The sequence below is a fragment of the Triticum aestivum genome, chromosome 1A (genome assembly GCF_018294505.1).
Source record: "Triticum aestivum cultivar Chinese Spring chromosome 1A, IWGSC CS RefSeq v2.1, whole genome shotgun sequence".
NCBI lineage: Eukaryota > Viridiplantae > Streptophyta > Magnoliopsida > Poales > Poaceae > Triticum > Triticum aestivum.
In genome coordinates this window covers 66232824-66242539 of record NC_057794.1, presented here as the reverse complement: position 1 = coordinate 66242539, position 9716 = coordinate 66232824, and positions in this window count along the sequence as shown.

The window sequence follows — 9716 nt, the reverse complement described above, 5'->3', positions numbered from 1 at the left end:
TATGATTTTTTAACAATATTAAACCTTTTAAATATTTAATTCCAGTGGAGTTTTTTTGGTATTTTTACTTCACGTGTTACAGAAAAAAAATTGCTTCTTGTCTGTTGGGCCGGCTCAGTCGTGACCGTAGTCAACAATCCCGGGATTCAGCCTGCCATGTCGACAACCCCTGTTTAGGATTACTCTCATGGTTCAAAATAGACTAGGATCAAATAGTTTGGTGTGCTGATTTTCGGGATTAAAGTTTAGGGTTCGATTTAGTTTTCGTCTACAAGTTCAATGTTTGTTTTAGACTTTTTTTCTTTCGTCGTGTAATAGGAGCACTCTTAGCTTATAAGCTCGGCAAAAGAAAAGAAAAAAAAAGACTTTGCCATGTTCTAGCGTGGATCGCGAGATCGATAGAAGCCAAAACATGGCCGAGGTGTCCAGTTACACGCGTTGAACACATATGCACGATCAAAAACCACCACCACACACACACACACACTCAATTTGTCCTTTTACCGGCGAGCTGTCGAGTGATGGTACTACATGGCTGGCGCGCGTCTCGATTAGTTAGTCCGATATACAATTGATGGAAATCAGCCGAACCACAGCACACACATACAGACAGTACACTACTAGTACTGTGTTTTTCTTTCTGGCTACTTGTCTAGGCGATACCCGCTGCTGTGTAGTTAGTCAAATCAGAAGCACGCACGCGCCGCGCGCGCGACTTTGTTAATCGGATAGAATCCAGACCTGCCGAGATATGCGATTGATGGAGGCCGGCCGTCCGCCCGAAGCTATCGAAAAGCACATGATCAGTCCGATCGAATCAGTGTAGAATAGATGATGTGCCCAGCCTAGCCTAGTTCGAGATATCCATTCGTTCTCCGGTAGGTGCACCCACGTGCAGACCGTGCAGCAGCTCGCCGTCCGGCCGCATGGACGTCCGGCTAAATGCACGCCAGCCGTATGCATGGTGACCGGCGAGCGTGTGGACTAGCTCTAGCTGCGGACCTGCGGTGCAACGCAACGAGCGGCCATCGCGGTTCTGACGGCAGCGCATATCATTGATTAACTCTGCATGACTGCATACAGTGATTGAGAGTTTAGGTTTTCTGTTTCTTGAAAGCAAAGTTTGGAAATGTCATCGACGGGATGCGGTGCCGCGGGTTGCGTCTCGCTGCATGCACCAAGAGCTGATTTTTTCATGAACCCTAGCTTCCCACGACGCTCGCCCTGACCTAGTGGTGCTGATTGAGTGGTTGATGCGTTCTATGTATCCACCCGTGCAGCAACAATAGCCACATGTTGGAGTGGGAGTGACGATAATCAGGATAGTGACACGATATCCATCGGTGGAGAAAGTTACAAACAAAGAGCAAGACCGAGGGCCACGAAGAAGAAGATGCGGGGAAAATGCTTGCATCAATCAAAAGGGACAACTCGTCCCTTGTAGAGTTCACATCTACACCTAGGGCGTATTTGGTTGCCCGCATTAGGTCCAGTCTAACCCGCGCGGGAAGGAAAGTGGTCCGTTTGGTTGCCTGTGTTTACTGTACGGCCCGCATGGCACGAATCTTAAAGCACTCCTAGGCCTGGCTCCCTGGGAACGTACGAATCAGCAGTTTCTCCAGGGCCAGGCCCGAGCGGTGCACGTGGGCGCCGGCGGCTGCACGCGCGCGGCCACGCTTGAGAAGTTGTGTTGCTTTCCGAAGCACAGGCAGTTATTAGCCTCACCGCTCCCTCTTCCCACTCTTCCCCACTCTCACCAGCGACGGCGGATCGGAGCAGAGCAAGAAGACCACCGGACTCCATCACCGGCGAGCGGATCAGCAGTTGGCCTGCGGCAATGGCGGTAAGCACTTCTCTCTGTTCGACATGCAAAACTTTATCCCATTCGATCCAGTGATAAATTCGATCCACGGTGGAGGGGAATGGGGAATAGAGGTAGATAAGCATAGGGGTAGTTCATACTAGTTCATACCAGTTCATACGAGTTCATAGATACCAGTTCATACTCTTTAGGGGGATAGGGGGATAGGGGGATTAGGGGTACACAACGGACACAGGCTGTCCGCGGCGGCCGCCACCGGCGTGCAGAGCGGCTGGTCGAGCCGCTGGCCTTTGTCTTCTTCTTCGTCGTCGTCGTGCGGGACGGCGGGTCGTCGTCGTCGTCCTCGGTGGAGTCGAGGTCGATCTGCCAGGTACGACGGCCTGGCTCCGGCGCCCTCACTGGCATCTGCACCGCTTCTTCCTCCTTCTTAGGCTCCCCACCGATGACCGCCGATGACGCGATAGCCATCTTCCAGTACACTGCGGCACGGCGGTCATTAGGAGCCCAGTAGGTCTTGTACTTGCACCACTTCTTCATTTGTTTAGCGTCGTCAGAGACGGCCTGATTCATGACCCAGTGATGAAGCTATGTACCTAGGGTAGGGTCATGGACCTGTCCCAGCTGCCCTACCCAAGGACATCTCAAGAAGAAATCACCTTCCAATCGATTTGGAGGTGTTCCACTCGACAGACTCGAAGACACTCGACCAAGAAGTAATCACTCGACCAAGATCCAACCACCCGACGACCAGGAGACCTAAAGGCACTCCGCACGCTAAACGGTCGGTTATTAAGTAGCTTTTATGGTCATCATAGCACTTTATTAGAGGCGTTACCAGTAATGCCCGACCTTAATGTATTTAAGACCCTGCACAACTGAGGGCCGGAGGGGTCCGGCGAACTCTATATAAGCCACCCCCTCCTCAGTGTAAAGGGTTCGCACCCCTGTAATTCATACACGCATAATCCAGTTGACCGCCTCCGGGCTCCAAGACGTAGGGCTATTACTTCCTCCGAGAAGGGCCTGAACTCGTAAACCTCGTGTGCTTACAACTTCTCCATAGCTAAGATCTTGCCTCTCCATACCTACCCCCTACATTACTGTCAGACTTAGAACCACGACAGTTGGCGCCCACCTTGGGGCTGGTGTTTTAGCGATTTGTTGGAGGAGTTGCGACCTTTTCCGATCCAAATTATCATTGTTTCTGGCGGAGTTTTGGTGGAGGGCCGCGAGATCCGTCTCGGCGCGCTCACGTTCATCGCCGACGACTCCGCTTGGCTTCAGGAGGCTCCGCTCGACGTGGACGCACTCCCCGTCCACGGGGCAACGCACTTTAGCGCGTGCGTCCGCGGCGTTCTCTTGCGGCAACCGTCGACCCCCTACCGGTCGACTCCTGTGTTGTCCTCCCTCCCTGTTTCCCGCCGGTGCAAGCGCTCCGGTCGGTCGAGACTTCAGCGGTGGGTGAGACACGTGATGGGGTCATGTACCTAGGGTAGGGCCACAGACCTGATCTAAGTACCCTGCCCAAGGACACCCTTAGAAGAGGTCACCTTCTAGTCGACCAACGAGAGACACACTCGACTGCCTTGAAGGACTCGACCGCGAAGACTCACTCGACCACCAGAAGGTCAAGAGGCACTCTGCGCTGCAACGGCCTATAATTAAGTAGACTTTATGATAGTAAAGACACTTTATGTGGGGCGTTACCAGTAACGCCACGGACTTAACTCACCTTAAACCCTCTCCTACGTGGGCTGGCTGGGGTCCTGGCGCACTCTATATAAGCCACCCCCCTCCACAGGCAGAGGGGTTCGGCACCCTGTAACTCATATACATATAATCCACTCGACCGCCTCCGGGCTCCGAGACGTAGGGCTTTTACTTCCTCCGAGAAGGGCCTGAACTCGTACATCTCTTGTGTTTACAACCTCTCCATAGCTAGGACCTTGCCTCTCCATACCTACCCCCACTCTACTGTCAGGCTTAGAACCACGACAGTTGGCGCCCACCATGGGGCAGGTGTTTTAGCAATTTTGTGGAGAAGTTGCAATTCTTCCGAGTACTTTCATCATGGTGGCTGCTGGATTTTTGGTCGAGGGTCGAGAGATCCATCTCGGCGCTCTCACCTTCATCGCCGACGACTCCGCCTGGCTCCAGGAGGCTCCACTCGATGTTGATGCGCTCCCCGTCCGCGGTGCGACACATTTTCGCGCATGTGTCCGTGGCGTTCTGCTGCGGCAACCGTCGACCCCGTATCGGTCGACATCCCCATCGACCACCCTCCCGGTCTCCCGTCAGCGCAAGCGCTCGGGCCGGTCGAGGATTCAGCGATGGGTGAGGCACGCGGTGGCTCGCCAGACGGCCACCACCCAAGTTGCGGCAATCGAGCCCAACGAATCTCTCTACGGCCTGTTTGATCTGTCGACTGGTTCCGTAGAGACCGCATCCGAGTGCGATAGCAGTGATCCAGCGGCAGAAATTCTGATGGTCGACGGGCCCCGCAGTCCCCCTGGCTTCGCCCGTGATGGTGGAGCAGGCGACGGAGGCGACCCCGCACGAGACCACGAAGAGTACCAGCCCGAGCCACTCGACTCTCTGCAAAGAGAGGAACTTCGCCGCAGGAACGTGGATGTTCTACGTACTCCCATCGCAGGAGAAACCCCCGAGGCTCGCGCCTTGGAGGAGGTACGTTTGGCCAATTTGGCCGAACGCGCTCGACTGGAGAATCTAAAGCGAGCACTCGACGAGCGCGCGCGGCAACGAATTCCCGACACCAGTCGATGTCAACTCTTCCCGCCGACTCAGGTATATCGAACCCCAATCCAGAATTTAGCAGCTGCGACCCGTATAGCAGAGTCCATCCAACCCTCTCAGTTGGAAGCTGGCAGAGGCTTGATGCAGATCAGAGATCTGCTCCGGGCAGCAGGAGACCAAAATTCGGCCGTGTCGCAGTCGCGCAACAGAATTCACAGTCAATCCGTCGCTGCGAATACGGTTCAGTCGGCTCACAGTCCCAGATCGCCTCCGCGGCGTGAAGGACGCGAGAATCGGCGAGACCAATATGGTGACCGACTCGATCGAGATGATAGGCGTCGAGTGCCCAATTCCCCTCCGAGGGGTGGGTCTTACGCTCCTCGGCAGCAAGATGACAGGCGTCAGTTCAGTACGGGGCGAAGAGTTCCAGTCGACCCCAGAGAACCAGGCTTCGATGCGCGATCCATTATCGTGCAAGGTTTGGTCGACCGGAACAGAGCCCATCGAGGCGGACTCGACAGAGATGCGCCCACGAGCAGTCGAGTGCATGTTTCTGGTCCTGAATGTTTCAGCAGAGCTATCAGAGCCGCAGTTATCCCTCCCAATTTCAGGTTGGCAACAGGAGTCAGCAAGTTCACTGGTGAGTCTAAGCCTGAAACTTGGCTTGAGGACTACCGAGTGGCGGTTCAGATTGGTGGTGGGAACGACGAGGTGGCCATTAAGCATTTGCCCCTCATGCTGGAAGGTTCTGCCAGGGCATGGTTGACTCAATTACCTCCTAGCAGCATTTACACTTGGGAAGATCTGTCCCGAGTGTTCATCAGAACGTTTGAAGGAACTTGCAAGCGACCAGCTGGACTGACGGAGTTGCAAGTCTGCGTGTAGAAGACCAATGAGACTCTCAGAGAGTATATTCAGAGATGGATCACTTTGCACCATACTGTGGAGAATGTGTCTGATCATCAGGCAGTCTGCGCCTTTAAAGATGGCGTCAAGAACAGAGAATTGAGCTTGAAGTTTGGTCGAACCGGTGACATGACCTTGAGTCGGATGATGGAGATTGCTACCAAGTACGCCAACGGCGAAGAAGAAGACCGACTCCGAAGCGGCAAGCACAAGCCGAGTCAGTCGGAAAAGGGAAACACCAGTCAGAAACAGAAGCGGAAGGCTGAACCGGCAACTCCTGGAGAGGCTCTGGCCGTGACTTAGGGAAAGTTTAAAGGGAAACCAAAAGGATCCTGGAACCCTAAGAAGGTAAAGGATAAAGAAGGGAACGATGTGATGGATATGCCGTGTCACATCCACACGAAGAAAGACGAAGAGGGGAATATCATCTACCCGAAGCACACCACTCGCCAATGTCGACTCCTGATCCAGCAGTTTCAGGGAAAACAGTCTAATAACAAGGAGAAGGAGTCGGACAAGGTCGAAGACAAGGAGGACAGTGAGGAAGGATATCCCCATATCAACTCTACTCTAATGATCTTTGCAGATGTGGAGAGCAAGAGTCGATTGAAAGTTATTAACCGTGAGGTGAACATGGTTGCCCCAGCAAAAGCAAACTATCTGAAATGGTCCCAAACACCCATCACCTTCGACCAATCTGATCACCCGACTCATATTGCCACCCCTGGGAGGCAAGCTTTGGTGGTCGATCCAGTTGTTGAAGGCACTCGACTGACAAAAGTGCTTATGGACGGTGGTAGTGGGTTGAATTTGCTGTATGCAGACACACTGAAAGGAATGGGCATTCTGATGTCCCGACTGAGCACCAGTAACATGAGATTTCATGGAGTTATACCAGGAAAGAAAGCCGAGTCCCTCGGCCAAATAGCTCTGGACGTGGTGTTTGGTGATTCGAAACATTTTCGCAAAGAGAAGTTGACGTTCGAGGTCGTGGATTTTCAGAGTGCATATCATGCCATTTTGGGGAGACCAGCTTATGCGCGGTTCATGGCTCGACCATGTTACGTGTACCTCAAATTGAAGATGCCCGGCCCCAAAGGAGTGATCACTGTCACCGGTGATCGGAAAAAGGCAGAAGAGTGCTTCCAGAAAGGCTCAAAGATTGCTGATTCCCAGGTGACAGCGGTCGAGTTCGAAGAATACAAGCAAAACGCAGATCCGAGTGACTTGCTGCGATCCAAGAAACCCGCCACAGAGTCTGCATTTCAGTCGTCCGGTGAGATGAAGCCTGTTCACATTCACCCAACCGACCCCGATGCAGCTCCGACCCGCATCTCCACAACACTCGACCCAAAATAGGAAGAAGCGCTCATCCAGTTCCTCTGTGAGAACTGGGACATTTTTGCATGGAAGCCCGCTGACATGCCAGGTGTTCCCAGGGGACTGGCTGAGCATCGCCTAAGAGTCGACTCATCTGCAAAACCAGTTAAAGAGCATCTTCGGCGGTCTGCCGTCCAGAAGAGAAAAGCCATTGGTGAGGAAGTGGCTCGACTGTTGGCGGCAGGATTTATCCGAGAGATATACCACTCCGAGTGGCTCGCTAATGTCGTCATGGTCCCTAAGAAAGACAAATCACTCCGAATGTGCATTGATTTCAAGCACATCAACCGGGCCTGCCCGAAAGATCATTTTCCTCTCCCTCGCATAGATCAAATTGTTGACTCGACCGCGGGATGCGAGAGACTGTCTTTTCTAGACGCCTACTCCGGGTACCACCAGATCCATCTGTACGGACCCGACGAGGTAAAAACAGCTTTCATCACTCCATTCGGGTGCTTCTGCTATATCACCATGCCATTCGGCCTCAAGAATGCCGGAGCCACATTTATGCGAATTATTCAGAAGTGTCTAATCACTCAAATCAGTCGGAATGTGGAAGCGTATATGGATGATATCGTTGTCAAGTCATGAAAAGGTTCCGACCTGCTCGCTGATCTCGCCGAAACATTTGCCAACCTCAGAAGGTATGATATCAAGCTCAATCCATCAAAGTGCACATTTGGAGTTCCTGGTGGCAAGTTACTCGGTTTTCTCGTTTCCAAACGAGGAATCGACGCTAATCCAGAGAAGATCGGCACTATTCTCCGAATGAAACGCCCTGTGTGAGTGCACGATGTCCAGAAGCTTACTGGATGCTTGGCCGCATTAAGTCGATTCATCTCACGACTCGGTGAAAAGGCATTGCCTCTTTACCGACTGATGAAGAAGGCAGACAAGTTCGAGTGGACTCCAGAAGCTGATGCAGCGTTTGCCGAGCTAAAAGCTCTGCTCTCCACCCAGCCGGTGCTTGCTGCTCCAATCAGCAAAGAGCCTCTGTTGCTCTATATCGCAGCCACAGGACAAGTCGTCAGTACTGTGCTAACGGTCGAGCGGGAAGAAGAAGGAAAAGCTCTCAAAGTTCAGCGCCCAGTGTATTATTTGTCTGAAGTCTTGACTCCATCCAAGCAGAGATATCCTCATTATCAGAAGCTTGTGTATGGAATATACATGACCACAAAGAAGGTTGCTCATTATTTCTCTGATCATTCCATCACAGTCGTCAGCGACGCTCCACTATCAGAGATTTTGCACAACAGAGATGCAACTGGTCGAGTGGCCAAATGGACGATTGAACTTCTTCCCCTTGATATCAAGTTTGAGGCAAAGAAAGCCATTAAGTCCCAGGCAATAGCAGATTTCCTCGCCGAGTGGATTGAACAGCAGCAGCCGACTGAAGTTCACTCGGAGCATTGGACCATGTTCTTTGATGGCTCTAAGATGTTGAATGGTTCCGGTGCTGGGGTTGTCCTGGTTTCCCCCAGAGGAGATAAGCTCAGATATGTGCTCCAGATTCACTTTGATTCCTCCAACAATGAGGCAGAATATGAGGCCCTCTTATATGGGTTGCGCATGGCCATTTCACTCGGCGTCCGTCGCCTGATGGTCTATGGCGACTCGGATTTAGTGGTCAATCAAGTGATGAAGGAGTGGGACGTGAGAAGCCCAGCCATGACTGGATACTGCAGTGCAGTGAGGAAGCTGGAAAAGAAGTTCGAGGGGTTGGAACTCCATCATATACCCTGACTGAAAAATCAAGCAGCTGATGATCTAGCAAAGATAGGTTCCAAGAGAGAAGCCATTCCGAGTGGTGTGTTCTTGGAGCATGTACACACTCTGTCAGTCAAAGAAGATCCTTTCACCGAAGAAGCTCCACAACCCAAGAGTGCCACAGATCCGACTGAGGTTGAAGTCCCAGCAGTGGTCGACTTGGTCATGGAGATCTTGGTGGTCATTCCCGATTGGACGGTTCCATATATCGCGTATATCCTGAGAAAAGAGCTCCCGGAGGATGAGGAAGAGGCTCGACAGATCGTCCGCCGATCTAAGGCCTTTACCGTAATCAAAGGACAGTTATACAGAGAAAGCGCGACTGGAGTCGGTCAGAAGTGCATAACGCCGGAAGAAGGTCGAATCATCCTTAATGATATTCACTCGGGGACCTGTGGTCATCACGCGTCCTCTCGGACCATCGTGGCCAAAGCATACCGAGCCGGATTTTACTGGCCAAAGGCGAATGAGATGGCAAAGGAGACAGTGGATAAGTGCGAGGGATGTCATTTTTACTCGAATATGTCGCACAAGCCTGCATCAGCCCTGAAGACCATTCCACTCGTCTGGCCTTTCGCAGTATGGGGGTTGGACATGGTCGGTCCTTTGAGAACAGGGCGAAGTGGCTTCACGCATGTACTGGTGGCAGTCGACAAGTTCACCAAGTGGATTGAGGCTAAACCAATCAAGAACCTTGACGCCGGTACTGCTGTTAGCTTCATCAGGGAACTAATATTCAGATATGGAGTCCCGCACAGCATCATTACGGATAATGGGTCGAACTTTGACTCGGAGGAATTCAGAGATTTCTGTAACTCTCAAGGCACACGGGTCGACTACGCTTCAGTCGCCCATCCACAGTCGAATGGACAAGCAGAGCGAGCCAATGGCCTGATTCTCAAGGGATTGAAACCCCGACTGATGCGTGATCTCAAGCATGCAGCTGGAGCTTGGGTCGACGAACTTCCCTCAGTGCTTTGGGGACTGCGGACCACACCTAATCGGTCGACCGGAAGAACTCCATTCTTCTTGGTCTACGAAGCTGAAGCAGTCTTGCCGAGTGATCTTCTCCACAATGCTCCTCGAG